This window comes from Protomyctophum parallelum (genome assembly GCF_964188405.1).
Source record: "Protomyctophum parallelum genome assembly, chromosome: 17".
Classification (NCBI taxonomy): domain Eukaryota; kingdom Metazoa; phylum Chordata; class Actinopteri; order Myctophiformes; family Myctophidae; genus Protomyctophum; species Protomyctophum parallelum.
Window position 1 is genome coordinate 26023639 of NC_139719.1, and position 24962 is coordinate 26048600.

Sequence of the window (24962 nt, forward strand, 5' to 3'; positions counted from 1 at the left end):
GCCTTCCACTGTGTGTGTGTGTGTGTGTGTGTGTGTGTGTGTGTGTGTGTGTGTGTGTGTGCGCCTTTAGTGCCTTCACGGGTGGCACTAAAGGTGCTCTAAAGTGACCTGTGCCTGTGTGCGATGTGCTAGACAGGCAGTTCTTGCCTGGCATAGACGAAACCCTTTGAAAACTTGTGGGAGCCAACATTACGCATCTGTCTTGAGAGACTATAGAGGCAATGCACGTGACATCAGTGCACCTGGAAGTTATGCGAGAACGCCTACTGAGTGGCAAAAAACTACTTTCTGGCCTTGACAGCCCATACACCAAACAGAAAAGTCCTATCTGATTGTATTAAAGATCATCAAGCTCACTAACATTGCAGCTGTACGGAAAGCTTGAATTATGCAAATCTATCTGTTTCATAAAAATCCACCATAGACCGTTAGGAAGCGGTCGTTTTCATTAACAAAACGACCTGCTGCCTGCATTCATGTGCGATTTCGATACGGGTGGTACGCAGGACTGTTGAGTTATTTCCAACGAGTGCTTCCAAACTCCATCGCTCCATGCTGCTCAATGTTTTGCCACTTAGTCTAGATGAGGGGGGGGGGCGTGTCCCGTTGGAAAGGTCATGCATGTGCCTATACTCTCTATAGTCCCTTCCTTACCTTGTCCTGGTCCTATTCTCTCAATGCGAGACCTTTCCATCCGGTGACGGTACCTGGATCATTTACAGTCTGTTCTGAACAGTTCCATCGTTTTTCCACCGTCCGTCAATGTGTGCATTCTGTTCCGTTTCAGCACACACTGTTCCCTTCATGCAGCTCCCAGGACCAGACCCACAATGACAGACCACCTACTTCCACCTATCACTCACAGGAACCAGTCTGCTACGTACCTACCACCTTCCACCCCTGTGTAAGACACTGGTTCTCAACCTAGGACGCCACCCCGTGGAATAATCATATTTGAACTGAGGACCTTCAACCCTGACAACACATTGAACTATATAGGCATTACCTTTAGTTTGACTCGGTTCCACAGATGAATATTCTGAAAATATCCGAACTACGAGCTCACAACGCCTCGTACTGTGAGCTTGTAGTTCGGCTATTTTCGCAATGTTTGCCTCTTTCTTGCGTAACAATCTTGACAATTTGGCCAATTTGGTATTAAAAGGTCTTAAAAGTCCTTAAATTGTCACTTTAGAAATGTGCAGATATGCTTTTATCGTTAATGTCTGACTGTACCACGTACGTGCTGTTTAGATTTCTGACTGATAATTCAATCAATCAAAAAAAGAAATCCAACCAAATGGACCCTTTATGGGTCTGTAGCTCAGAGAGAGTACACATCTCCCAGAGTTTAAAATCATATTAAATGGTGGGTCCGTGCTGCTGGCTCATATACATATCAAACTGATGGTCCTTGAAATGGTGACTCTCTCAGCAGGAGTGGATGTCATTCGTCAGTGCTCTCATGTTGTCACCACTTGGACTGGCTGGCACAGTCCCTCTGTAATTCCACGGTGGCACTCTGTTGCATAATGATGTCTATAGAGGGATGCTAATTGGATCACCGTCAACTTGACCCAGGGCTGACCTACTAAATCTATATTACAGAGAACCTGCACGGTACATGGCATTCATCCAGTTGTGGAAAACACAAGAGAAATGAGTCTGACACGGAAGACTGATCAGCAGCAGGTATTCCAACTTATTTATTTTTTTAATACATTTTTATCCCACGATTTTGCAACCCATTTTTTCCACCCAGTGTCAATTATCTAATCCTGGGTGCTACACTCCTCTGCTAACCTGGGGAGGGCAGCGGACTGACCTCATGCTTCCTTCTATGCATGAGGAGTCCAAGCTGCTTCTTTTCACCTGACGGGGGGGTTTCCCCAGCTGGACGTAGCACGTGGAAGGAACAAGTTATTCCGACCAGTTCCTTTCCCCTCCGTCAGGCGCCCCAGCTGACCAGGGGGAGGTAGTTTAGACACCAGGATTACTGCATGTTTTTTGTGAGGGTACCTACCCTAGGGGACACGAGGAGAACATGCAAACTCCACACAGAAAGGCCCTTTCACCAACCCCGCCTCGGGTTTGGGCACTGATGGAGGAGAGAACACGCCCACCAGCACCCACAGTGCCCCCAGCGGGAATCGAACCCAGGACCTTCTAGCTGTGAGGTGAGTATCGACTGTGCCACCGTGCCCCCGGCCGGGTGTTTCAACTTCTAACAAAAGATAAGAAGGTTAGAGAAAGAGACACAATTAAAGGCCTTTCCTAACTCTCCTTCTCTTTCTCTACAATTCACTGCCTTTCTGTCTCTCGCTATTTCTTTGTTTTCTTTCATTTCTGTTTTAACCGAACTCAGGTGAATTTTATGGTTCTGTTTGTTATGAATACAAAAAATATATATCTACAGTACATATTTACACATGGCAGGCCTCTGGTGTGGTACCTGAGGTAAGCCGTAAACATACGGGTGCATAGCTGAGGTAAGACGTAAACATACGGGTGCATAGCAGCATATATATATATATATATATATGCACTGTACATTATGCTATGGACGTTAATTAAGTTGCGAGAAAACAACCAATAGAATAAAGAATGTGTCTACACCGAGGCGGTGGTCTCCATTTTAACAACAGAGACCCCGTCGAGGATGTGAAAGGCCTGGCTGAGCTTTAACTGCAGGCAAGGAGAACATTAAAACAACCATACGGAAGGTTGAAGTTTAAAAGGGCTTTGAAACTCCTACGCCTTTAATTGTCTCGTTTGGCGCCCGGCGGTGGGCCTCCCCTTCAAGGACGGTTCAGCACTTGGAGGTAGATGCATGGGCGGTTTATGAATACATTACGGACAGAAGAAAGAGACTCCCGTGAAGGCGTTTCAAAATCGCGAACCATTGTTTCTTCTGGGTTTTTTCTTATGCAGTTGCTGTCAAACAGAAACCTCCTATATCTTCATATTTTATTTACCGGTATTCATTTATTGTAAATTAACGCCCTACTTGAACAGCGTCACGCAAAAGCAGAAAAAGTGGCAGACCTACGAGCTCAAAACGCTGCGCGAAGCAACATGCCCAGAATGTGTGGTTAGGAGGGAATGAATGCATGGCGTTGGCAGTTTGTGGAAACGCATGGAATCTCTTTCATTCTGTCAAACCCCGTAGAGCCATCCCATGCTGGGCCTCTCCCCCCCTCTCCTGAAGCCTGAAGCAGGGACAGGGATCATGTTCCCAGGGCAACACACCGTCTGTGTACCTGTATTAGGCCTACTATATGTGTCCCCACAAGTATAGCAGAATTTGACAAATAGACATTGTGAGGAACATTTTCCTGGTACTACAAGAGACGGTTGTTTTATGGTTTAGACATTACCGTAGAGTTATAGGATTACAATTAGTGCAAGATTCAGGGCCATATAGTATGTACTGTATATAGAGGTCAAGTTTAGGGGGTTAGAATTAGAGTTATGCCTGATGTATGATTAGTTGTGTGCCAGTGTCACATGCTGAAAATAACATATCTACAAGCTCACAATGCACCGATCGTGCTGCGACACGGTTGCGAGCTTGAAAATGGCATTTATAAAATCACTGTCTTAAAAAGGTTGATGTCCTCCGACTCCTCGCAACTATGGTAATACAAACGTGTGTGTGGGGGGGAGGGGAGGGGTGACTTAATCACATCATTTAGGAGATATAGTGTCACCTAAATGATGTGATTAAGACACATGTAGTCACATTCCTCGTGGCGGTGTTGAATTACAAGCTGTCCATTTGTGGCTGAACCACTTAAACAACACTATCTATACTTTGTCCTACAACGGTGTATCTCAACCAGGTCTCAGCCCCAGCAAAGCCCCTTTAACTTCCATTATGACATTTAAGTTAAATATTGAAATATATGTGGTAAAAAATGAATAAACTGTGGAGGTACCTCTGTGGCCTACTGGCAATGCGCATAATTAGGTCTATAGCGTTTGACGTTTGGTGTTGTTTTCTTTTATATGCAAAGACAATGGCTCTTATTTCAGCATGAAATCACCATCGGTTATGTCATTGGAAGCCTCTGCCCCAGTCTTACTCATCTGCAGAGAGAAAAGCCCATGGTCACAACCTAAGGCAGAGACTGCATAGCTGGAAGTGTCGGGCCGGAACATCCGTCAGATGTATTTCCCCCGGATACGACATGTTTCGACCATTTACAACACGGAGAATGTAAACAGATTTGTAAAGCGTCATCGTCATTTCCTTGAGCAGTACTTCTGCCAAATTCTAGCACTTCCATTTATGCACTCTACAGCGTAGGTCTTGCCCAGCGTGTGTCATTGGTAGGCAGAACTTTCTACCCACCAATGAGTCGACAGAAATGTCACCTTGTAATGTTTAGTCATAGGACTTTAGGACAAATTATGATGATATGGTTGAAAATGGGTGAATTGCTCCTTTAACATAGGTGCTTTAATTACAGTATGTTCCAGTTGTCACTGCTGTTGTATCCTATACTGACTCACTTACCAGTGAGGAGCCCCCACTGGGAGGACGTAGGGGTAAGCCTTCGTCCTACTCCTCCCACCCAACACTTCCTCTAGAATTACGTACACTGCCAATTTTCACCCTATATCCTGGTTTCCCTCCCCCGAAGAACGTGCCAATCGTGGCTTTGTCGTGTGTAGACACCCGACAAAGCCGGATGCGTCTTGGTGGATATGAACCCTCCGTGGTGGCGGGCAGGCACTTGAGCATTGCGCCACTCAAGCGCCTGCATTTCTTTTTTATCCACAAAGGCTGTGGACATTATTACAAATTAGAAGGTAACACACGGAAATAATGATTGGACCCGTGGGCGAGGGACGGCTATATCCTAGGATGGATGCCATTGAAGCTTGCGTTCAGACACAGTTCTTCTGACAGAAACCAAAACGAGCTGGGCCATAAAAGCACTCGGGCCACTAATTGGGTCATTATAGAACGTGCAGTCCGCTGATTAAATATCGCCTCCGTCGGGTGGAAACCTCATATGTCCAAAACGGTTTGGACATTTGGACTTCTCAGGATTCATACAAGGTGATCTTTTGATGCTTTTGTGTGACATTGTGGTATGATCAAGTAGAGAGTTCATTTATGCGGAAAAAAACACAGAAAGGTTCAAATATGGAGATACAAGGTTTTCCTGCCCCGACTGCAGCGGTTATATTCAGGCGGGCATATCAAGTTTAAACAGACAAGTGGGCGTCATGTGGGCACGACATGAGTTCAAGTTCACACCTGAAGAACAGATGTCTGTATTGTAATCGTGTAACCACACATTGTCGCTGTTGGATAGAAAGCTTGTATGTTCAACAGCGTTACTTTTGAGCCAGTGCAAAAAGAAATGTTGTTCCAATGGACCCAGTGTAGTTATTTATTCACAGGCTGTTGTTAATACTTTGCATTGGTTCAATATCATGATCACACACACACACACACACACACACACACACACACACACACACACACACACACACACACACACACACACACACACACACACACACACACACACACACACACACACACACACACACACACACACACACACACACACACACACACACACACACACACACACACGAGTATTTCACCACTCATGTTATGTTCTATCAATGCCCCATAAAGCCTTGAATTAAAACATGCTTTGTCGCAGTCTCCTATTGACTGATGACCCGATCATCAAATTATTTGCTCAGGAATTAGACAAAAACGAAAAGAAATTCCATAACTTCAAGTTAATATGGGGTGTGTAATTGATAGGAAATAAGTAGCTTTCATTTCGTCTGCGCGAAAGATGAAAGCCTGGAAAAATCCGTGGGCTGAACCAGTCTAAAAGTGGGAGTCAACCCTTCCGGGTGGGCGTCGCTCTAAATGATGTGACGTAGCACTGCACTAGGGGGGAGAGGAGGGGCCGGGGGTGACGGACAGATCGATGAGATCCAATCAGGGTGCGCGCATTTCTGAGGCGCGACCCGCCCCTCTAGACGAGAAATGTCTCTGTTTGGGTCAGGCTAGGAAATAAGTAATTATTTGGGTGAACTACTCCTTTAATCAGGTTCACTTCATTCGGTGAGTAATTGCTGATATGAAAGTGTTCTTTCACATTCTTCACTGCAGCACACGTGATGCTGCTAATGAATGATTGTAGATTAATATTTGGCCAAAGTAACGTGTAGAACCGTGCCAGAACCGTGCCAAATGGTCCAAATTACCCGACAAATATCGTGCGTCAGCGTGTGCGCATGTGAGGGGCCCCTTTCATCAGAATACCCATGGCTGATAAAGCCTATTTTCGCCACTGGGCCTATGATATATAATATCTACAAGCTCAAGACGAGTCGCGATGCACCCAAACCTCTGAATGATCTCGTAGTGTAGTTACAGTAGGTGACATTCACACCAGAAAGCTTTTCTGCGATTAAAACGAATCCTGCTGCACATTGTCAGAAAGTGCGCTTCGTTTGGCAGGTGTGAAGCATCATTCGAATCCTAATGATAATCAAAGAACTGCATTCTACTCCGATCAAAAACGGGGGTTTCGCTTCGCTTCCAATCGCACTTGATTATGATTATATGCAGGTGTGAATGCAATCCGCAGCAAATAAAGGAAATGAAGCAAACAATGTGGCGGGTGAGGAGCTAAACACAGTTGGAGACGGAGAAGGCATATTTTATGCAGCGCCCATGGTCGAAATGAGGAGTACATTAATCAATTGCTTAAGGAAACACATAAAAACACTGCAGTGTAGCCTACAGAATATTCTGTCTGTTTATCTGTCTGTGCGTGCCGTAAACATGGAGTGCCGTCACTGTGTGGGGACTTAGGCCAGGAACCTTTTCTGTCTGTGCCTCTATGCCCAAAAGAACAGAGAGAGAGAGAGAGAGAGAGAGGTCCAGTTCCCGACAGCACGAAACATGCACGTTATGAGTATAATTTTAACACCATAGATGTCACTGTGTAGGGCCTATAGTTTATGAATTGAACACATTGATAAAATTACTTGCTGCGTTTCCTTGCTGCGCTTGACACAGCCAGTGTGAAGGCAAACCGCAGCAAATTAAATATACAAGAATCCCAACTTCTCCGCCCATTCGCATCGAGTCTACCGAAGTATTAGGTGTGACCTTAGTCTACAACCAGCTGAACTGAACACATTTTACCTGCTCTAGTATAGTAAGTATGCATTTGACTGAGAATATAAACAGTCCAAGTATAGTTTCTCCTGGGCTAATAGGAGAAATGTCCAGATGCTAATCTGGCAATCTATAGTATGGTAGGAGTCCGAAAGTGGCACCTCAGCATTGGCCCATGCATGACCATTGCGGTATATGATTGGATGATTAGATTCCATTTTATTCTCCCCACACCCACAGGGGCAGAAATCCATTAATGATCACAACGTATCCTGCTGCAGAATGTGATAAATCGATCCCCAGGTATTAATATTCCAGACATTGTTGAATATTCGGAGTTTATTATATTAGGATTTCAATTAAACTGGCTTCATTTTGTGATAACCATTGATCAAAGCATGTCACACAGTCTGGAAGTGGGTGCCTGGCTGCTATACCACAGATCAATGGTGGCCGCTGGGTCAATCATTGTAATGGTTTATATCACAGCACACTGACTGAGCCAGCACAGGAAGGAAAGGAGAAAGGGAACATTCCTCTTGAATTTGACAGTATGCGGTTTATGTTCAGACCACACATTCCTGATTTGGTGCCAGTAAAAGAATATATATATAGGCCCCATGACAGACATACAAAATGGATGCTATATGTTCAGGGGTGTGGTGCCGTCTTCCTATTGCTGAGTAGCGAAAACGTTTTTTTTTTTTTTGCAGAAGTCGAGAGGCTGGTCTGCATTTCATGCAAGGGCAATTCATTGAAAGTCCCATGCATAGCTCTAATGCAACGGCAGCAACAGCATTAGGGCTCTATGGACCAGAGTATAGAGTAGGAGAGTAGGGACACACTTTGATAGTTCCAAACATTGCTCCTATGGCTGGATCTATCCCATTGAGATAGAATGAGCCACTCTCTTACTATATTACTCTGCTATGGACCAGAGCTAGACTACGTATATCAGACATACCTGATGTACGCCCTCAGCTTATGTTGTGTTCTTACGGTACCACATTTTAAAATCAGACTTGTGAGTCGTGTGAAGTATTAAGGGGCGCCAAGATTTTGTGGGGCATGTTGATATTAAAGTCTATAGACTTGGCTGGCAAATAATTACATCATAACTACCCTAAACAATTTATAATTGGAATTTATAATTACCGTATACTCTAAACAAAATCTTCAAGTAAAACGTATTGAATCAAATATTTATTTTGTAGATTACAGAAGGCAGAGCATAAGAAATGTGTGGCTAGAGACTGAGTGACTGTACTCTCTCATTCAAAAAAATCACATTCCTTCAATAAACAAAACTAAACAAAATTGGCAGAGTTCAGAGTACATGTATAACATTTCACTGTTTCTGGGAAGGAATAATTTTTACACCCTAACACTGTTCCTCCTTGAAAAGAAGTTTGTCAAAATAAATGACCCACTTCTACCACCATACAGTCCACCACACACACACACAACTCAAAGTTAGTTGTGTCAAAGTGACTTGTTAAAATAGAAGTGTGTTACTTAGTGGTGGAAGAACTTGACTTTTTACATTCTGTTCATCATGTGAAGATGATGACGACATCCCTAGCAAAATGTGGAACAGTGTAATTTCACTATTATTTCACCGGTTACAACTTTCAGCCCACTTAGAATGCATTATTACTTGCGCAAGCAGAGTGCGCAAGTAATAGTTTCGCCCGGCTCGTATGCACCGTCCCAGCCAACCCGCCACTTTTGATGCGTATGCAAATAAAACAGCAAATGGTGCCTGATTTGCTGGGACCAGATTACATTGTGTGTATATGTATAACTAGCTCTCAATGATGACATAAGAAATATGTGGATTAAAGGACCCAATGCCAGAGTGCAATTGGTCTTCGATTGTGACGTAATGACGATATGTTTTAGTGTTGGGAGGATTAAAGGTAATGCTCCTGTGTATACATGTATGTAATCTGGTCCCAGCAAATCAGGCACAATTTGCTGTTTTATTTCCATACGCATCAAAAGTGGCGGGTTGGCTGGGACGGTTTTTGGCGCAAAGTAACCACAGTATACCGCTAATCAACTTACAAATTACATATATATATAGTATATGTATAACTAGCTCTCAATGATGACGTGAGAAATATGTGGATTAAAGGACCCAATGCCAGAGTATAATTGGTTTTCGATGGTGACGTAATGACGATATGTTTTAGTCTTGGGAGGCACTGATTGACATATACGTCACCATCCAAAGTCGTCACTTACGTATTCATTACAACATTATGTTTCTGAAGTGTATAAAAACAATTACCATTGTTTCATTCTGGCACCACTGCCGTATCAGGCCATATAGGCCATTTATGGCCTACTAGTGTGCAACAAGCGAGTATGCACTCGACAGAGTGCAGTTCTAGTTTAGAACTGTATCCCCCAACTATAGTATTGAGAGAACTTTTTCATGTCAAAGGACCCCCAAATGTATATATATACAAATGTATAATTATATTTGGTCAAGGATCCCCATCTGAAAAGGTTTAGTGCCGGAGACCCCTCCTTCAAGATTTCTATAGTTTAAATGTATTAAAACGTTTTATTAAAAATAGCAGATCTACAAGCTCATGTCTCGTCACGACAGTGTGAGCTTGTAGAGCTGCTATTTTCCGATAGCCAATGTATAGGGTTAAATTGGTTAAACTAAAAGTGACGCTATATTCACTAATATTGCTGGGGACCCCCTGGAACCCCGTTCAAGGACCCCTGCCAGGGGGTCCCCATGCAGACCTCACTTTGAGAACTAATGTTTTTCATGCCATTATCTATTCCTCAATTGTTTTGGTTTGATTGATTGAATTAGACAGAAATGTAAACAGTATACAGAGTAGTCAGACACTGGGTCTAAAGGATAGCACCGGATAGCACCCGGTCTTGTTTCTATTCGGGTCCTACTCCTATGTATTCAATTCATAAACATGACATGCAAAATAAACCATTGAGAACCACTGAGGTTCTGATTATGCCTGTCAATTCTGCCTGTATTGTAATTCTGCAAACTGTTAATAAATATTTCAATCAATCAATGACTTGGGGAAAGTAAAGATGGTACACTGTCCCTTTAAACGGTGGGTGGGGGGCGGGGGATGCTCTCGCGGGAACCGACGGTACGCGCGCCGTGCGCGCCGCCGCTCGCTCACACTCACAGGCGCCCAGCAGCAAACTTGACGGACGGACGCATGAACGAACACAGAGCAGCGAGCTCTGTTCAATATGAATATAACTGCTTTCTGTGGGAAATATAACAAGGTTTATGAGTGAATTTAACAACCGGACACTTCGCTACACTACAGCTTTTTACACGGAGGTTTTTTTCCGCTCGGCGTTTTGAGGAATTTCCAGTTTCAGAGGATTATTATTTTTTTAGCCTGAAACTTAATCACCAAACAACAAGGAATAATATCCCCTCCCGTCCCTCCATTATAATAAGGTAACGTTCTGCTGTTATCACATTATTATGTATCTCTCTCTTTCTTTCTTTCTGGGTTTGTCTTCTTTTAGACGACATAAATAAAGGAGTTATTGCCGTTATTATTATAGTGAAGTAAGTGAACGTTGTTTTAGATATAAGGAAACTTTCAGGTAGCTCCTGTATGGAAATAATCGGGCGGAACTTAAGACAATAGGGATGAAGTAGTAAAGAGACAATCTGCATCTCATTTGAATGTCAAGTCTGCCCTGTGTTATTTATTATGGATGATTCATGATGAAAAACAAGTTAATTTAACACCGAGAGGGTACACAATGGAACCAAATGGACCCGGGGGTGGTCCATTTGGTTCCATGATGCTTTTTATTTTGTAGGGTGGAGGTTTATAAACTTTATTTTATGTGGTGGTTCCGATGGTTTGAATTGAATTCAGTTGTCTAATGAGAAATAACTAGACTCATAGTGGTGATACTACAGAAACGTCCTTGATAGAATAGCCTAGGGAGAAGTTGTTATAGTATTGTTGTAGCAATTTCAATGCCTAGCTGATCGGGGTAGAGAAGAGATCCCTCGTGGGAAGCATGAAGGTCCCAGGATCGATTAATCCGGGGTGTCCTTTCTTGAGCAAGACACCTAACCCAGGGCTAACTGGCCCACTTCTACCCCTGCGCTCAAGTCTGACCACTTGGGCAGCCAGCAATCAGCTGCATGGGTGAAGATGCTGAAAGCTGGATTTCCCCTGTGTGGGATCAAATAGATCTAATTATTTTTCCTAGTTCTAATTATGTATTGAGTTCAATTCAGGGGGCCCCCTGAAGGCTCCCATTGGGGTGTCCCCCGGGCTGGACCCCAGTGGGTTGAGGCCATGATCAATGTGCTTCCACTTGGGTGACCTAACCTGGCTGTGCATGGCTGCATGCTTGAAGCGCTGGCAGGCATCTTTAAGTACTATTACTGTATGTATTAGCTGGTTCTTCGCTGTGGTAGAAGAAGTGCTCAGATTTTAACATCTTAAAGTAAAAGGAACAAACACCCGCACACTGTCTTCAAATGCAGTGAACCAACTTAAATAGGTAAACAGCAACGGTTCGGCCTATGCAGCCTTCATCAGGCTATCTTTACTTGACTAAAAGTGCAAAAGTTTTGGTGTAAAAATGTACTTGTGAGGAAAATGCATTATGGATGTTCAATTTCTCTTTTCGAAGATCTACAAGCTCACATCCCACTGGCGAATCTGGCGATATATCATGGGTCGTAAGCTTGCAGATCGCCTTGTTTACGAATAGCCAAATGTATGTTTTGTTATAATAATAAATAATGTATCTGTAAGTAGTATAAGTAATATGTAGTAACTCACCTTTTTAATAATTGTATTTGGAGTCCAAAGTACAAGAATCCTCTGAGATGTAGTGGAGAAATGTGGAATAGAATTATCATGTATTGACCACTGGTTCTTTGTTTGTAGATTTGTATCAGTGAGTGTGTTCGCTGTAGTTGAATGTGTGGCTAGATGTCACGGCCAACATCTCAAGGTTGTTGTTTGCAATCGTCAGCATGTTTACTCAGACTGTTTAGACAGAAACAGGAGATTCTTTCTGCTTTGTCCACCAGAGAAAGTTATGCTATTTTTAGTCTACTGTAAGTGGTTTCCCAATGTGGGGTCCCAGGAAGGTTCCAAAAGGACCCTTACAGTGGTGTCCACTCTCACTGTCACTTTATTTCACAGTGTCACCTTTTTTTGTCTTTCAGTGTGTAAGCCTTTTTGTTTTATAGTCTTCACTGAGAGAGTACACATCACATGGAACCAAATGGACCCACAAGGCTCAATTTGTACACATGGGGGTCTTTGAAGTTTGAAACAAATAAAACGTTTAAGAAGAACTACTGTCTCATGTGAGGTAGAAGGAATGGCCAACTGGTTGCATGAGTGCTGTAGTTGTGAGCTGTGAATTGGCCTATAAAGTAGACCAGTTAGTCTCCATTTCACTAATATATTTCCAGATGGTGTTCCAGGTTGGTGCTTTTAGGCAGCTCTCTCTCTCTCTGACAGCATGAATGGTTTAATCAGGGTAGGACAGATGGGTCTGGCATTAAAAGTGTCAGCTTTCTACACTGTGACTGAGTTACATAACAAGTTACCAAAGCCACATACATACTCAGTCTGTTAACTGTTCTGGAAAGCTGTACAAACAAACAAACTGTAGGGGAGTTAGTACCACGATTAACTACTCTTACTACTGCCTTCTTTCTTTTCCTTTCTCTGTCTTTGTTTTCATTCATTATCTATTACTTTTCTATTCTTTCTTGAAGACGGAAAATGATGGGAGCTTGTGATGTAGCCAAAGAATTTCACCCACTTTTTACTCCCTGCTAATTGAAATTGAGTCTTTCACTGACTCTCTTTCTATCTGTCACTCTCTTTCTATCTATCTGTCTCTCTCTCCCCCTCTCTTTCTATCTGTCTCTCTCCCCTCTCTTTCTATCTGTCTCTCTCTCCCCCTCTCTTTCTCAACTGGAGCGGTTTACTGTAGTCTAGTGCCTTGGCTGTTAATAGGCCTGCCTATTAGCGTTAAATAAATCACACTTAAGTGAGCGCTGATTTTAACTATGTCGACAATAAACATCGGCAGGGGACCCTGAGTTTATTGTTCATTATGTTCTGTAAACAACAACCCCCACCTCCTTGTAAAAACCGTTAGCCAGGACAAAAGTGAGTGGACGTCTTGACAAATGAGCTGCGGTTTGTTTTGGCCCTGCAGGCAGCGAACTGACTCTTGCCCTCTGACACCAAGGGGGTCCTGTAGCACGCCTAAACCTCTAGTGTGCGCAGAGAGAGTGTGATATAGTGTGTGTGTGTGTGTGTTTGAGTGGGGTCCTGTGCAGTCTTATGTGACTCTTTTCGACTACGAGAAGTCGAGAACCAAGTGAACCGTGTCGTGGATGTGTTTCCATGATACGCTACAGCTCTGTTTCAAGTTTTCGAGGTTGTTCTCAGAACCGACTCTGAGTTCTGAGAACTGACTCTGAGTTCTGGGAACCATGAACTCAGAACTTAAACTTTGAATTGTTTGTACGTGACACGTTGGATCAGCTATTTCCACTTTTTTGATAACTTACCTCCCCCTTCAGGGACAGTTCTGGTTATAATGAAAGCACATAAACCAAACACTGTCACAGAATTTACGCTTAGCATAAGTGTGTTGCATGAGGTCTGTGTCCACTATAAAAAGTGGACCCAGTGCCTCCCTGCTTGGCACTCAGCATCAAGGGTTTGATTGGGGGTAAGTCCCTGTGACATACTAGCATCATGTCCAGGGAATGTACTTGTCTTGTACATCATGTCCAGGGGTTGATCAAGCTGCCTCACACTACATAATCAGGAGATGGGCCATAATTATGGCTTGTAAGGCTTTACTTACTATGCAGTCTTAGAAGCTTCCATGTTCAGCAATTGATATTTTCTGTGAGACGGAAACAAATATTACTCTCTGGTGCAGTGCCGTGCACGCACTGCAGTATCTAAAGCCTGAGTTATACTTCATTGTCTAGACCCCCAAAAATATCAGCTCTACAAGCTCACAACACGCTGACACTTGGTGAGCTTGCAGATCTGTTTTGTACGAGACACTGCCTCACAACTGAGTGTAACACAGCAAGGGGCCCCTACAGAAGCACAGGAGGAAGGGACACTGCAGCACGCAGTGACCAGACAGTGGCCAGGCAGGGAGATTTAATGCTATTAGGTCAGATTCTGCCTGACCATTAGCACGCCTAGCAGATGGTCCCATGGTGGTAGAGGGAGTGCATTCACACGACATCACACACACGCGTGAAGCCTCCGTCCCTTTGTCAGGGTTCCTCGTGTTGTGTTTAATTTTTGTGTTAGCGGTAGCTTGTATTGCAGCAGATTCCCCCCCCCCACACACACACACACAACACCTCCAAAATTGTTGTTGGGCCTGACAAACTGCATGCAAATTTCTGTTTAAGAGTGATTACGGTAATTTAAGGAGTCATTGTATAACAAAAGGTTAGCCTTCACCCTTCACGAGGCAAATGAGCAGTTCACGCACACCCCACTCAACAACACCTCGTCAGAATCAGTAGAAATGAGTCCCAAAAAAGTTCTGACTGCATGTCTCATGGCCTATCGTAGGAGAGAGATCTAAGTGCAGTCTCACACTGTAGACTGTAGAGTGTACATATGTTTATGAGCAGTATTACTTTGCAAGTTTGCAGCAGTAGCTCCATTGATTGATTAAGTACTTTATTAGGCAGAAATGTAAACCGTACAGAGTACAGGACAAACACTTAGTCTAAAAGGACATCACAGAACAAAAGTCACCCATCGGCCGGTGCAAAATCCTCGCTAGTGGCTATGCTACTGCACTCAACTCATGGCCGTGCGCGCTGCAGCTCTTTAGTTATTGTTCCAGCCCCTCTCCCCTCCTGTCCTCTCCGTACCAGAGCTCTTCAGATGTTTATCCCTCCATCAAGAAGGTCTATTGTGTCTTCCAGACTGTTGTCAGAGCAGAGGGTGCACAACCCCCTACCCACCCACTCTGTGAAGCTGTTTGTTGGGGGTTGCAAATGGAGTAGGGCTTGAAACCAAGCATTTAGAACTGGAGATTAACAGACTTAATTTGGATAATTGAATAATCAATAATTGTTTTTACATTTCTTATGTCATTGGCTTATCATCACCCCCCGCCACAATAATCATATTTGAACTGGGTACCCCCACCCTGACAAGCAAACTACATTTAGTTTGACTCAGTTCCAGGGATAGAAATATTGTGAAAATAGCCGAACTACAAGCTCACAGTGCCTCTTGTTGAAAGTCATTTTTGACAATTTGGTATAAAAAAAGCTCTTAAGGTCATTAAATTGTAACTTTTGAAATGTGGACATACAGTACAACGTACACTTATACTTTATGTTGCTTTGTTTACTGCAGACTGAGTGAGAAAATAATGTTGCAAATTACACTTAATCATCTGGGGGGACCCCCAAAATAACTATTCAGGGACCCCCGGTTTGGGAGCCACTGCTATAGAGGAGGATCAGCATCATTCTCTCCACTCAGCACAGTGAGGACACTGCTGGCTACCTGCCCGGGTTCGAATGCTCTGAGGTCATTTCCCTAGAATCTGCCTCAGAGGGAGAGAGAGTGGGGGAGGTGGCACGTTCATGGCCTGGTTCTCATAAAAAGCGCTGACTTCAGGCGGTTTCATGAGCAGTGAATAATTGTAGTGGATGACAAAGACCTCTGGTGAATTGATCAGGTGAATCAACATTTTCCTTTTAATTATTGTGTTTTTGTTTTGTATAAGCTGCTGTGTGGAGTCATAGTCACCTCATCGTTGTGCATCATGAATGAGTAAAGTTTCAGGTGTGTGCGTGCACGCGCATGCTATTTTGGAAAATGTTTGACAATTTTCACCTATAATGATTGCACACATCGGCTGCATAGCTGATATACCGATGTAGTAAAAAAAGTAAAATAATGGCCAATGTACCAGTCAGACCGACATTATCGGTTGGGCTCTAGTGTGTGAGAGAGTGAAGGTAAGTGAGAGTGAATGAGAGTTGTTCTCAGGGGTAACAGGGTCATAATAGAGTTGTTCTCAGGGGTAACAGGGTCATAATAGAGTTGTTCTCAGGGGTAACAGGGTCATAATAATCAGAAGCCAGCTGAATGTGTCTCTCTATATAAGTCGTGTGCCCTTGCTTCCCAGGCTGCAGGAAATGCCTAGAATGTACGTTGTTTTGCGGACTCTGCAGTCCACCCACCTTTATCCCATGGCTCCATATAGGCCACTGTACTGTTGTGATGGAACGATAGCAGCAGAGAGTCTTGGCATTTAGTCCCCTGGCCCCGAGGGAGACTGCTAACTCTTATTATGACCGTCCTCACAAAGGGTAATAGATATTGAAGGGCATTTGTTTTAACTGGAATCCAATCCTTCCATTATTATGAGGAGGGCTTGTCCGACCTATACCTGAAATAATGTGTAAGAACACCTCCCTCGAAGGTTCTGGGTATTTATTGGGTAATGATCTCCACCCACCTGCGTGAAATGATGATAAAAATCTGCGACAAACAAAAATACGAACAACTGACTTGAATTGACATAATTCATTCAAAACACTCTGACAAAGTAGAATCCTATTTCATAATGAAATCCAGCTGAAAATAACGTATGACATGTACTGTACTGTACACGTCATTATGTTTGCACATATCCTCAGCTTTCATAAGGACAGTGGGAAGCCATTCTCAGGTGCCCTCAAACTAGGCCCGATGACTGGCTATTTAGAATTTGTTTGTGATTGAAGTGGTTAACTTAAACCCCAGGGCCTTCTTGGCTAGAGGTGCCATCGCTAACCACTCAACCACTGTGCCTCCAACTGAATTGTTTTGAGTTTATGTAGCCACAATGTTGTATTACTGATCATAGGTCATCACAGCATGTTGTCGTTGTCAGTTAAAGACACATTGATCTCACATAGTCACAGTTCAAAAAGGCCGACCTTTGACACCACAGTGACACGCTAAGCTCATCCGTCATGTCTTAAACCACAAGATATGTATTTTTAGATGGAAGACAATCTTCAGGTTATCAGTCTACTTAAAGAGGTTAGAGTCTGTGGCAGAAGACCAGTGGTGCTCAAAGTGGGGTCCAGGCCGGGGACCCCCAGGGGTCCTTGAGAGGTCCCCCAGTCAAATGATTGATAGTTATCAACCAATAGAGGGTATGCGGACTATGCGCGTGACATCATTCATCATCCTTATACCCGGAAGTGGCAAAAAACTACTTGACACCCATACATCCAAACAAAAAAGTCCTAATTTAACAACGTTAAATTCACTTTGCCACTCGATTTGCAATTCACTTTTATGCATGCGCATACCCACTATTGGGTTTAGTTTAGGATACGATGAAAACAAAAAAATCTTCATGAATACAAGGCTTCATTGTCTCCACCAGGCCGAAGGCATGTGGGGAGAGTATGTTTTGCACTCCGTCCGTCCGCGTGTCCGTCCGTGTGTCCGTGTGTCCGTGTGTGTGTCCGTGTGTCCGTGTGTCCGTGAACAGCTAATCTCGGCCACCGTTAACCCGGTCGATGCCATATTTTGCACACACACTCCCTGGATGCCAACCATGAACCTCTGCCCCAAACTTTCCAGAACGGCCTGTTATAGCGCCACCAGGAGGCCGCTTTGTGCAAAACAAGTTTTTCCATGCCATATTTTGCACACACACTCCCTGGATGCCAACCATGAACCTCTGCCCCAAACTTTCCAGAACGGCCTGTTATAGCGCCACCAGGAGGCCGCTTTGTGCAAAACAAGTTTTTGCACAGTACACCTACAGATTTTGTCCAAACATCACGCAAATTGGTACACAGTCTCTCTAGAGCCATTCAACTAAACGGGTCTTTCAGATTTATCAGACTCCATCCTGATTGGTTAAGATTGCCTTCCAAAGTTCACAGGAGTGCTCAGTTTCAAACAAAATGCTGCAAATCATGAACACATCGCGTGATTTCCGTGAAATTGTGCACCCACATTCCCACTAGGCCGAGGACAAAATGCCACATGAACAATTTCAACTCAGCCTCAAGGTGGCGCTATAACTGGCCGAAAAGTGTTTTTACCTCTAACTGCACGGATCTGTGGATAACCTGGTGGAGACCTGTGCCCGGAAGGGCACTTTTTCTAGTTGTGTGTGTAATTGATGGAAAATGTGTATTTATTTTGTGAACTACTTTAAATGTCTATGAAAATTCTTCTTATATGGGGTACGTGCCCTGGTATCTTTACAGAAGGCGGGCCAATATGTTATGTATCAATTTTGAGGGGTTCTTGACATGAAAAATAGTTTAGACAATGTTTAGCTTGATGGATGTTTCACATTCTCAGCTGTTGGTCTTGGACAGCGTAAATGGATCACAGTGAACTCTCCTGGGATTCAGAGATGTTTTGTCTCAGACAAAAAAAATACAGGAGCCTCCCTTACCCTCCTTTCCTTCTTGAAAGGGGGGAAGCCTGCCGCTAGCTGAGTAGCTGCTTGCCTCACGCCTTTGAACCGAAGATGAATCGCCCTGCGGATAAGGCTGTGTGTTGTTTCTCTCTTTGAACCGTCCCTGCGTGAAAAGCAAAACGCAACCAGACTTCACAGGGGGAAACAAATTAATTTTTAGAAACGTGCCGACAAGAGTTCAATTCTGGAACAGTTGAAGTAGTTCTGGTGATGGCACAAGAGAGGCTACACATTTTCAACAGACTTGTTTTAATTCTCCGGAGAAAGTAGAGTCTGCTCAGTGTTGCCATGTCTGCTTCTTTCCGTAAAGTTGATTGTAAATATTGGTTTTGCTTTTTAGGGCTTGTCTAAAGTGTAGTTGCTTATTTGAGCTTGCTTCCTAATGATTTTTGAGCAGTGCTAAGTCACTCCAATACGCAGCTACTGTGTTTGTGTGTGTGTGTGTGTGTGTGTGTGTGCGTGTGTGTGTTGGAAAATGGCAGATCTAGAATCTCACAACACTTCACGATTCGTTGTAGGCTACTTTAAAATAGCTGATGCATATAGCTTTAAAGTGATCATGTGGCCTTACTGGCCTATAAGTCGCTTCTTTTGGGCATGTTTTGTTTTCGTAGACATGGTTGCTTATTTCTCTTGCAGAATCTGGCAACTGTTGCCGACCGTAACCCCCTGGAAAGTCTCCAGATTGAGTCGTCGCTGTAACTCTATTACCCAAAGTGAAACCTTAGTGGAGCCTCTTACATGCCCGGATCCATGCCTTGGACGACAGTTTGTCATGGCTCTGGCCCCAGTGCCTTGGACAACAGTTTGTAATGGCCCTGGCCCCACATCGTATCTCCTTTCCTGACTGTTGCATGTGCCTGCCAGCCCTGCCTGACCCCATAACACAGTGGTTCACAAACGTTTTGGCTCGAGTCGAGACCCAAAAGACTTTGGGTCCCCAGGGATCCAAAGTAGCCGATCCACTAGTTTTTAACACACCGACTGCCATGGCTGGAAATCTCTGTCTTTTCAAATCAATCAGTTCACTCTGCCCTGGACGGAGATCTGTGTTTTAATGTTTTATTTTGATTGTGTTTGAGATCGCATCGCGCTATACTACTGTCTATCAGCGTCTCTGTGTCTAGGAGATAAACCGGAAGTGGTTGGTACGTCAGTAAAAAGGTTCCCCCTCGAACCATGACTTGAACGATAGCCGAAATCTTAACACCATTTTATCTAGGATTTTAATCCCATTGCTGATCACAGTTTAAAAGAAAATCATGCATCGGGTGGTCCGCGATCCTCCCGTGATTGCTTATCCGTGAGCAAATCTTTGCCCCATGAATAAGGCACCTCACTTTAAAATTCCCGTGGCACATGAATGGGCAGAGACTGAAACACTCGTGGCAGTCCCCTGAGCAAAAGCAGGGCAGGCAGACTCTATTAGCTCAATGGTAAACATGTCAGCAAAACCGGGTTCAAATTCAGGGTAGAAGAGGAAAGTTACATACTGTCTGCAGCTTTACGTTGCAAAGTATACAAGACAGATGCAGTAGCACCAAAGCATCATGCTTTCTTGTGCACTTTGCATCTTAAACAAAATAGATTTCGATTGTCCTCTCCACATTCTGCGGTATATGACGCACCTGACCTGCCTACGTTTAGGCAGTAGACTCCCTTTCTTTTGGGCATTGTTATGAATAAGAAAAAATAAGCACAGTGGCAGATTAACTGTATGCTTTATCATGTAAAGCTCGTAATTAGCTTTTGTGGCGTAAGTAACCCTCCCTTGTTTATGGCCGCATGTTGTTGTTGGTGTTGCTTTAGAGTTGTGAAACCGGTTTGGATTACTAACTTAACTCCTCATCACTATCATGAGAAACACACACAAGCTGAAGACACGAAAAGAGGGCAGGATCATTGCATTCCGGAAGGTTGAGAACAACAACCTCGCTTTGGTTTCTGTTGGACATAAATTCACCAGTGAACCACGTTCCCAACTCCGTCAGCTGAGCTGAAACTGACACACCTGCACCCCTCCCCCCTAGTCATGCCTCTTTCACTGTCACACCAGGGCTCCACCGGGCGAGTTGCGTCTCTGTCGTGTGCGTCAAAAAACTATTAAAAAGGGAACATTCTGTGACGGAGACGCGATGCTGACGCGCCCGGTGGAGCCCCGGTGTTACACACCTGTCCCCCCTAGCCAAGCCTCTGTCACTGTCTGCGTGTCTGGATTCTGGAATCTGGCTTTTGTTGTCATCTTTTGTGGTAGCCCCGGATACACCAACATGTTGTGGTGTGTCACTGCTGTGCTGTTGTTTCAACCTCCTGTATGAATGACTGAGTCACACTGTCTGTGGTGAGAAAGTGCTTCCTCAGAAAACACCTCGCCCTTGATTTCATTGTCATACTTGGATCATTCTGTGCTGTGCCAGACAGAGACTCACTCTTTCCCAAGTGTTTTGCCCAGGCGGACAGGGTTTTGAAGTGATCTTTTACAGTCTATGGTCGTGATGCGACACGTTGTGAGCTTATATATATATATATATATATATATATATAAAAAATATTCAGTCAAATATTCAGTCAAAGTAGATCAGTTATTTTGTGTGTGCAAGTGCAACACTAACGTAAGTATAAAAGATTTACGTATCATTGTAGAAGACTGGGTTGCTTGCTGTGGTAATAATCCCATCCAATTTATGGGCTGTTTTATTTGACCTAAAGCCTTTAACGAAAGTGATTTTAATATAGGAGGCAGCGGAGCGGACCTTCTAGTCTTCCTGGTAGACTCCTTTTTTATTAAAACCCAACAGCCAAGTTCAATAGGTCCCCCCCTCCCTGTTCTGTGGTCCGTGACAGGACTGATTCAAGCTTCTGTTGAAAACACGGTTAAGCATTAACTAAGTATGATTCCATTAAACCCTCCCTCCCCCCTTCCTCCTCCTCCAACCCATACCGTTGCTCTGACAACAGGCCCTCGCACCCCAGCGGTGGGGTGGCGACTGGCGAGTAATTAAGTATATTGTTGCTGTCAGGGAGAAACCTCACATCTCCATATTTTTCCTTTTTTTTGGGGTGTAAATGAATGCCCTACTTGATCATACCACTACAGCGTCACACAAAAGTAGCGGATCCACAAGCTCGAGACGTGGCCAGAAGCGACACGTTTTGAGCTTGTAAATCTGCTATTTTTGCTACTTTTGAATGTGAATCTGAGAATGTTTGGACATGGTTTCCACCTGACAGAGATGATAAGTATTGTACAATTTTATTTTGAAATTACTATACTATACGATACTTCTACTCCACTACATCTCAGAGACAAATATTGCACTTTCTACTAAAATTACTTTGCAGATGTTGATTGTCAAATGTCAATACTTACATTCACACTTTTGTTTTTATATATTATATTTATAACAATTTGAGTGCTTTTACTTTGGTACTGCAAGCATATTTTTGTAATACCTTTGTACTGATTATGAATACCGGAGTATGTTTATATTGTGGTATCGCTACTTTTACTTAAATAACAAATAAATCAGTGTACTGTCTTCCACCACTGGCTCAACACCGCCCGGTTGTGCAACGTGCGTGCTGGAGCGGCAACACACAGACATGAAGCGGACCAGTCATGTCACATGCTTGCAGTGGAAAACACACACACACACACACACACACACACACACACACACACACACACACAGTGCAGCTGAGTCGGGTCAGCTCTGCTCTGTTCACAGTGTGGCGGACACTCATTGTTCTCTGGCTCCGTATGGACACGCACACAAAACAGGTGGTCCCTCTCTGGACCGCAGAGACGCTGAGCTGACAACAAAAGGGGAACGGGGTGGGGAGGGGGGGGGGTTATAAGATGCCACCTCTTCTCTGACTGTGCCAGTTCGGGGTCATAATTCCAACTGGGAATTCCTTTTTTTTTATACAATAACAATAACAATCTTGCCCTTCACGTTCACCATAGCCTCACTTTTAATGAGCACACATTCAATCACATATAGAATCTACAGTTACATGATCTATATTATAGATTGATGAAACATCAGATCAACATCATGCCACCGGCGCCGCTGAATGTCATCTGGTCTCATTTGCGGCTACACCGGTGGCAGCAGCAGTAGCACAACACGCCAGGCCAGTACGCTCAGATATCCCCGTGCATACATGTACTATTAATTAGGGATGCACCGATCCGGCTTTTTGGCATTCGATACCGATTTCGATACATGGGGGTCCAGTATCTGCCGATACAGAGTACCGATCCGATACCCTATGTCTAATGTATAATGTAATGTATTTAATACATTATTATATATATTATATATAATATAATATAATATATATTATTAACACGTGGATTAATAATATTGGTCAACCACGGCGATTTCTGAGGGTTTAACATTCTAAGTACAAATAAAAGCTGTGCAGTATTATGCACTTTCATAGTTTTTAAAATGTTTATTCTTTTTATTATTATTATGCCTATAATTATTATAATAATAATAATTATTATTATTATTTTAGGTTTATAATCCATAGTTACTATGCATAATAATATTATGCCTATAATTATTATAATAATTATTATTATTGTAGGTTTAGAATCCATAGTTACTATGTATAATATTATTATTATTATTATACATAGTAACTATGGATTATAAACCAGCTAGGCCTACACATAAAAGGAAAGTTGTAAAGCACAACCACAATTAAATTTCTTTCTGATGATAGTCAACCACATCATTTTGGTTTCTATTCCTTATTTATAACTAGTTAATGTTCTATTCAGATATTATTCAATGGATCATGATTCATGGCCAGCATTAGCCCCATATGTTCCCTCTCCCTACGCACATTCTGTAGCTACTGTGGGCCAGCATACTCAAACTACTATTATTATTTTAATATTCGGAATCCCCGCACGCACACACACACACACACACACACACACACACACACACACACACACACAACGATCCTGTTGCTGCAACGTTAGCTTGCTAGCCTAGCAGTGTTGTGTTTTTGCTACTGTTGATAGCTTTAGCAGCTATCGCTAACATGAGGAACAGCAACAACAAGTAGGATGTAATTGAATTGGGGCTTTGGCAACTGTCCTCTTTGGCTCTCCGTGTTCATCGGATTCTTTATCTTACATAAAGAAATACGAGCGACCTGTTAAAGAAGTTAAGAACACAGCGGGGGGACAGAACGAGACAGAACGAGACAGATAGTACTGTAGAGCACTCAGCGCAGTGTCAGTGAGCGGTGACTATGAGCCCCTCCTCTCCCTCACCTCAAGGCTCAGGAGGGAGTGGGCTGAGGGAGCCTGGGGGCTGTTTGAATGTGCGCTGTGCACTGGGCAGACAGGAGCATGTCTCAAGTTCCAACGGGAGAACGGAGCGGCAACTGGATCGGATAATGGATCGGCCCATTGCCACCGATACCCGATCTAGAATTTTAGCTCCGGATCGGCGCCGATCTCCGATACGAGTATCGGATCGGCGCATCCCTACTATTAATTGGTGCATCCCTAATGAAAGATCCATATCTCTGTTCCTTTTTGTACCGTGTGACCCATGTGAACACAAAGGCGTTATTCATGGCCTTCCTGCTCTCCAACAGGACATAATAGTTTTAATCCAGCCCAGGGGGGCCGGCGGTGGTCCACTTGTAACAATACTTTGATAGATAAATATCTCAGTCCCTTTTGTCTCGTTGTATTAAGTGTAGGGCGTTGACGCTATACCTGCCATATAGGCCAGTTTCTGTGCATAATATACACGCACACTGTATAATCCTCTGTCCTGAGTATAATGTAACTCAGGAGGTTATAAAACCTGGAACCGAATGGACTAGTAAGCGAAGCGCTGATTTCACAGTGTAGGTTACGTGTGTGTGTATGCTGGTAGCTTTAGGGTGTGTCAGAAGGAGGACTTCTTGGCTTCTGTCGTTTCCAGTGAGTGCATTCATTGTTTCTTGTTGCTGTTGTTAATTCCCCACAGTCGTGATCTGTGTGTGATTCTTCTGTTGGACCTTCCGTTCCGCTTGGCTTTGTCTTCAGCCCGCCGGGAGCTGTGTGTGTGCGTGTGTGTGTGTGTGTGTGTGTGTGTGTGTGTGTGTGTGTGTGTGTGTGTGTGTGTGTGTGTATGTCATGTCAGGGAAGTGGGCCAGATCTTCCTGATGACCTTTTTTAACCCGTACACGCCCCATCTGACAGCGACACGGGGCAGTACACAGTAGAATCTTCCGGTGTAACTTTGGTTTCCATTTCCATTTG

General features: G+C 43.6%; 1 protein-coding gene across 2 annotated transcripts in view; it reads left to right on the forward strand.

Annotated features, from left to right (window-relative positions):
- The first annotated feature begins 10360 nt into the window (after window positions 1–10360).
- Window positions 10361–24962, forward strand: part of LOC310874257 (cdc42 effector protein 4-like) — a 46525-nt gene continuing 31923 nt past the window's right edge. For both annotated transcript variants that reach the window (XM_083786986.1, XM_083786987.1), the window contains exon 1: window positions 10361–10631. The gene's annotated coding sequence lies outside the window, so the exon portion shown is untranslated. The remainder of the gene's footprint in view (window positions 10632–24962) is intronic.